Here is a 6,168-nt window from a genome sequence, read left to right as displayed (position 1 = left end):
TAGAGGAACCGGGTGGGAGGGTCTCGGTACCTGAGGTTTCCCACATCAATCAGGGAGTTAGCGAGGATACCGCCGGGTGGAGAGTTATCAGGCAGCTCCTCAATGAGCTCTTGTGAGACCCAAAGGAAACAAAAGAGTCTGTAGATTCAGGCCTCACTGACACTTCTCAGTGAGGAGATTACCCAGCCAGCACCTCATGCAGCCAGCAGGATCCCCCGCACCTGCCTCACGCTTCTCCGATTCCTGTCCACTAGTGACCAATCTCAGAATTTATCTCGTTTCTTCTCCCCAATCTTCAGCTCCAGCAATTCCCACCCTCAGCTGACCCTCCAGCACCAGCCATCCCACATCCATTGGCCCGAGGATACTCCTGCCCCCCATGTCTCTGTCCTCTCTCCAGCTGCCCATCACCATGTCTCACTCACCATAATCCTCTCCAGCGTGTCCTGCCCTCTCTGTTGTGCAGCGAGACACGCGGGGTGGATGGTGTACTGAAACATGAGATGCTGGGCCTCATCCTGCACCAAGCAGGAGTGGGGTTAGGAGAGGGAGAGCTAGTTAGCCAGGGACCTCCCTGCCCCACCCACACCAGCTGCAGGACTCAGCCTGAATGGGTGAGAGTGGGGACCTGCCCATTGTCCAAATCACTCACTACCCCCTCCTCACCCCTCCCTGAGCCCAGTCTGGCCTCTCACCTGGAGCAAAGCAACAGCGCCCATCAGCCTCTCTGCTGCCTGAGTTCCAGGCACTGCTGCTCTCCCATGGGGAGCAGGCCGAGCTGCTGGTGCTGGGATAGGGATCCTCCACCTCCTGCCCTGGGGAGGCTGAAAGGTCTTCAGTTACCGGGCAGGGTGATGCCTCCTGCTGGAATCAGATCTGGGCTCCTGGGACCAGTGCTATGCACACAAGACCCAGAGCCACCCTGCCTGGCTCCCCTCCTGGGTTGGGTCCTGCCTGCCCAGTCGCATCCTGGGCCAGCTCCATTTTGGCCTGGCCAGTGGCTCTCGTGCCTCGGTGCCTACACTGGGAGCGGGTTTCCTCCGCCAGAAGGCTGGGCACTTCCACCTCCTGGCCTGGCCAGGAGCTTCTGGGGAAGATGACAGCTGCTTCCTTCAGACTCTGGGGCCACCTGCAGAGCCTTCTTCCTGAACATCCTCAGGAGCCTGGCCATCCTGGAACCGAGCAGGGAGCAGGCGTGAGTCTGGGGTCCAGGCAGCCTCTCACTAACGGGCCTTTTTGCTCCCTCCCCATCCCTGCCCCAGCCAGAGCAGCTCCTCCTCCTCCCCCCACAGGTTGCAGGGAATGCAAGCTACACACATGGGCAGGAGTTCATTGGATGATCTGCTCTCAACATTCCCCTTTGTCATCCTGGTGCTGCAATAACTGGGGAGTCTCATCCTTTTTGACCACTGGGGTCACAAAGACCATTGGTCACTTTGGACAAGCAGCTCCCTCCTGCCATCCCAGGCCAACCCGAAGCCGCGGACCAGCGGACCTTTCGCAGGCATGCCACCAAAGGCAACCTGCCTGCCGCCCCAGCGGCGACCGGCAGAGCGCCCTCTGTGGCTTGCCGCTCCAGGCACACACTTGGCGTGCTGGTGCCTGGAGCCGCCCTGGCTGGGACCTCAATTGTTGGGTCATTTCCAAACACACCAGAGATGGCTCTGGAGACGACCCTCCCCGGTCTGAGAGCGAGGAGTTCCAGGGGGCGGTTTACAAATTGAATCTCCTTTGGGAGAGATTCTCTCCCCCACTTTCTGCCTCTCCCCAGACAGACAGGGGACGCCACAGAGGATCCCTAATGCCACTCACTTGCTCTAGGTGATGGAGCGATGGATGGCTGATGTTCAGGGTCACCAGCTGTCCTTCACCCTCCTCCTCCCTCTCGAAGCCCAAGGCAGGCTGGAGAGGGTGGTAACCTGAGGAATTACCCTGCCCAGCCAGCAGGGAGGGTGATGACGCTAGGCGAACCTGCTGGCTGGGCAGGGTAATTCCTCAGCCAGGAATTCCACAGAGGAACCTGCCCGGGGTTCAAGAATTGCCCCTGTTCCCGTTGGACAGCTAAGGAGCCTGAGCTACAGAGAAGGGAAGTGACCTACCCAAGGGCCTACATGGCAAGGTGGTGCCAGAGCGAGAAAGAGAAGCTACCAGTCCTGACTCCTGTTCTAACAGACAACAAACCCCACAGACGCAGGAACTGAGATGGTAGGGAAATGTCATTGAAACTATTTCTGTCAGAAAATCCCATTCAGCCTAAACCAGTTTGTTTCTTGAAATCATAACAAGTGGGATGAAAATTCTTTGCAAAAATATTTTGTTGCAAAACAAAAGCATCTCCTGTTCGTCACAGTGTGCTAAACTGTCTCGTCGCACACAAAGAGGAGACACTTAGATCTAGAAAATTAGATAAGATGCTTCAGTCTGAGCTAAGTAGATGCTGCTCTTAACCATTTCAAAATAATAAAATACAAACAAAATCGAATATTTCAGCTATTCTATTATGTCATAATCTGATCTGAGTAAACGGGATAGGACACCTCATATTATGCACTGCTCCTAGTGACACTCTCCAGTGGATCCCCACCCTCCACCCATGGGGAGGTAGGTAGGAACGGATTGTTATCCGTACTTGAAAGAGAGAGTAGCTAAGGCTGAAACAGGAGAATTGATTAGTCTTTGGTCATCACACAGCCAGTCAGTGGCAGAGTTGGGAGTAGGACCCAAGAGTCCTGACTTTCAAACTAACCATCACATATTGAATTTCATACACTGAATGATCAGATTAAAGTGCTCTCAAATGAGCTCCAGATCAACAACAGTTCATAGTAATTATTCAGCAAGTATTTTAGGAGAACTGGAATGTTGGAGAGAATCATGAACTGCTCACAGACAATTAATGCAGAGAAGCAGCAAAATTCGTCAAACATATGACTGGTTATGACTTATTAACTTGGCCTTAAAAGAGAACAAAAAGGACCTGAGTCTCCTCCCTGTCAATAACCCCCTGATCAGCCAATCAGGGTAAATACTGAGGGGCAGGAGAATGGCCGAGGTCACCAGTGGGGATCACTATCAGAACACGATCTCAGCCCCACCTTTTTGGGTGGGCCTCCCTCACTTCCCTTCACAGACACAAACAGACACACACCTCTCCTGGTGGTGGGAGGGGAACAGGGGAAAGGACAAAAGAAACAAGAGAAGAAGAGAAAGGAGGGAGGGATGGAGGAAAAGGTAAAACAAAAAGGACAAACCCTAATGTCCCCAGTGATTCTAAGAGACAGAATCCTAGGTGGGGAGTAAAATTCTGCAACCTTAAGCTAATGTTTTCCACCCCTAGAATTCAGCTGGCAACAGATGCATCAGACTGAACAGGTTCCAAACCTCTAGGAGGCTCTTACCTTCTAAACAGGGACGTCTGTTTTCTAGTAAAATCACTAAAAGGAAAGGAGACACTCAAAACAGGTTCCTCCTCACGCTCATGTACCTGAACCCTAATACTCTCTCAGTCCTCAAAGAGAGACCTCGAGAAGGAGACTTGCTGAAGCAAAGTCACAGGGGTCTCCGAGGTTTCCCTGGCCCCGTGCTCCTGTACTGCCTGGCTGATGTCAGCATCTCGGTGTGAGGTCACCTCTTCCCCACCACCTTTGACCAATAGGTTGAGATTCAGCAAAAGGCCTTTGTGATGTCACTCTCACAGCCACCCCGACGGTGACCAGACATCCCGATTTTATAGGGACAGTCCCAATATTGAGGGCTTTTTCTTATATATGTTCCTATTACCCCCCACTCCGTCCTGATTTTTCACACTTGCTATCTGGTCAGCCTGCCCACACCTCCCCTGAAGTGCTAATGTCCTGCCGCTGGTCAGACACTTTCAAGGTTTGAGCTACTCCCTGTGGATTACCCCACTCAATGAGTGGTCACTTTAGGAAGCAAGCCGGCTAGACATTAAAACATCAGAGGCTGCTCCCAATGCTACAGTGGCGTAGCCAGGTTTTTGGCTTAGGGGGAGCACAAAACATAAAAAAGGCGCCCTCCCTTGGCTCACCTTCCCTCCTGCGCTTCCACACCGGCCTGTCGCCCCCCGGCTCCTCCGGCTGTGCAGCGGGCAGTGTGGTCTGGCAGGCGTGGCTTCCGAGCCGGCCTGCCTCCCTACGGCTCCTACAGACGTGCAGCGGGCATGGCGGCCAGCAGCACTGCTTCCAAGCCGGGCTGCCGCCCCGTGGCTCCTCCGGCCATGTGATGGGCAGTGCGGCCGGCAGGCACTGCTTCCGTGCCGGGCTGCTGCTGCCGCCCCGCGGCCTGAGCGGAAGTAGCTGCTTCCGATGATTCCCACAAGCTACACTACTGCAATGCTACACTCAGTTTTTCCAAAGTTGATAGACTTCATGGCCAGAAGAGACCTTTAGAGCATCTACTCTAATCCCCTGCATATCACAGGCTTCCTGTATAGCACAATAGCTACTTTTGGGGCAAACACATACCAGAAAGGTATCTAGTCTTCATTAAATGACATCAAGAGATGGAGAATCCACCACCACTTTACTTGGTACCTTGTTCCTGTGGTGAATCATCCTCACTGTTGAATAGTTGTGCCTTATTTGTAATATGAATTGGTCTGTTTTCACCTTCCAGCCATTGGGTCTTGTTATGCCTTTCTCTGATAGATTAAAGCCCCCTTTGATACCCAATATTTTCTCTCCATTAAGGCACTTCAACACTTCAATGAAGTCACCTTTCAATCTTCTTTTGATACGTAAACAGGTTGAGATCTTTCAATAGCTCACTAGAGGGCATTTTTCTCCAGCCCTTAAAGCATCTGGTGGCTCTACTGCCCCAGCTCCTATTTCTCAACATTTTTTTCAAATGAGGACACCCAAACCAGATGCCGTATTCCAGTATCAGTCTCACTGATGCTGTGTTACCTCCCTATCCTACTCAAGGCTCTGCTCGTACGTCTAATGATGGCTTTAGCCCTGTTCATCGCAGCATCACACTGGGAGCTCATGTTAAGTGGCTTCTCCACTATGGCCCCTAAATCCTTTTCAGAGTCACTGCTTTCCTGGATACACTTCCCCATTCTCTAGGTGTGGCCAGCATGCCCTGTTGCTAGGTATAAGACCTTGCATTTGGCTCTGGTCAAACTTGTTTTCTTTGAATGGGTCCAACTTGCCGAATGAGCCAGATCGCTCTGTATCACTGCCCTCTGCTCATCAGTAATTACCACTCTGCCAGTATTTTACTCCCACCAATCTTAGCAGCAGGGATTGTATGTTTTCTCCCAATCATCGATAAAAATTATTTCAAAAAATTAGTGCTTGAAAGTTTCTTCAGTCCCTTAACACCCAGGACCTGTAGTGCTCCCCACAGCACAGTGAGAAAAGGCTGTCCAGCCCTGCTGCTACATAGGGGATAAGCACAGAACCAAGACACCTGTAGGAACTGTGCTGTCCATAAGCTCTGAACAACGTGTGGCGGTCAGTAGCTTACAAATGCACTACAGACCTGTAGTGTAGACAGGTCCCAACTCTGTCAGTTTCCCACTCTGTAAAATGTGGAGAACAAAACCTTGATTAGCTCTATTTGATAGTTGGGGAAACAGAGGCACCCAGCAGTGAAGAGACTCGCTCATGGTCCCAAAACCAGGAATAGAAAACGGCAGGTCTTTTGATAGCCCGTCCTGGGACCTAGTCCTAGTCCCAGTTATCTTGGCTTCGCTTCTCAAACTTTAATCACAGCCTCCATATCTTTTCTTCCATGTCCCTTAACCCCATGTCGCTGCAGAAGATTTTCTGTTAGCCAACTGGCTCTAATGCATGTGGATGTCATTCCGAAAGACATGCTTTGGCTCAGTCCCATGTTATGGCTGGCTGATGGAACCACTTGCTGACATTCTAGGGCCTGAGTCATACAGGAGGTGCGACTAGATACACATAATGGTCCTTTCTGACCTTAAAATCTATCAATCTCCACATTTTCTGCTGCTAGGAAGATAACTCTGGATCTATTTTCTCTCATTCACTTTCAGTTGGAATAATTTAAACCCAGGCCAAAGGAGAGGGATAGCTCAGTGGTTTGAGCATTAACCTACTAAATGCAGGGTGTGAGTTCAATCCTTGAGGGGGCCATTTAGGGAACTTGGGGGAAAAATCTGTCTGGGGATTGGTC

This window comes from Gopherus flavomarginatus, chromosome 2 (genome assembly GCF_025201925.1).
Source record: "Gopherus flavomarginatus isolate rGopFla2 chromosome 2, rGopFla2.mat.asm, whole genome shotgun sequence".
NCBI lineage: Eukaryota > Metazoa > Chordata > Testudines > Testudinidae > Gopherus > Gopherus flavomarginatus.
Note: the sequence above shows the minus strand (reverse complement) of the source record.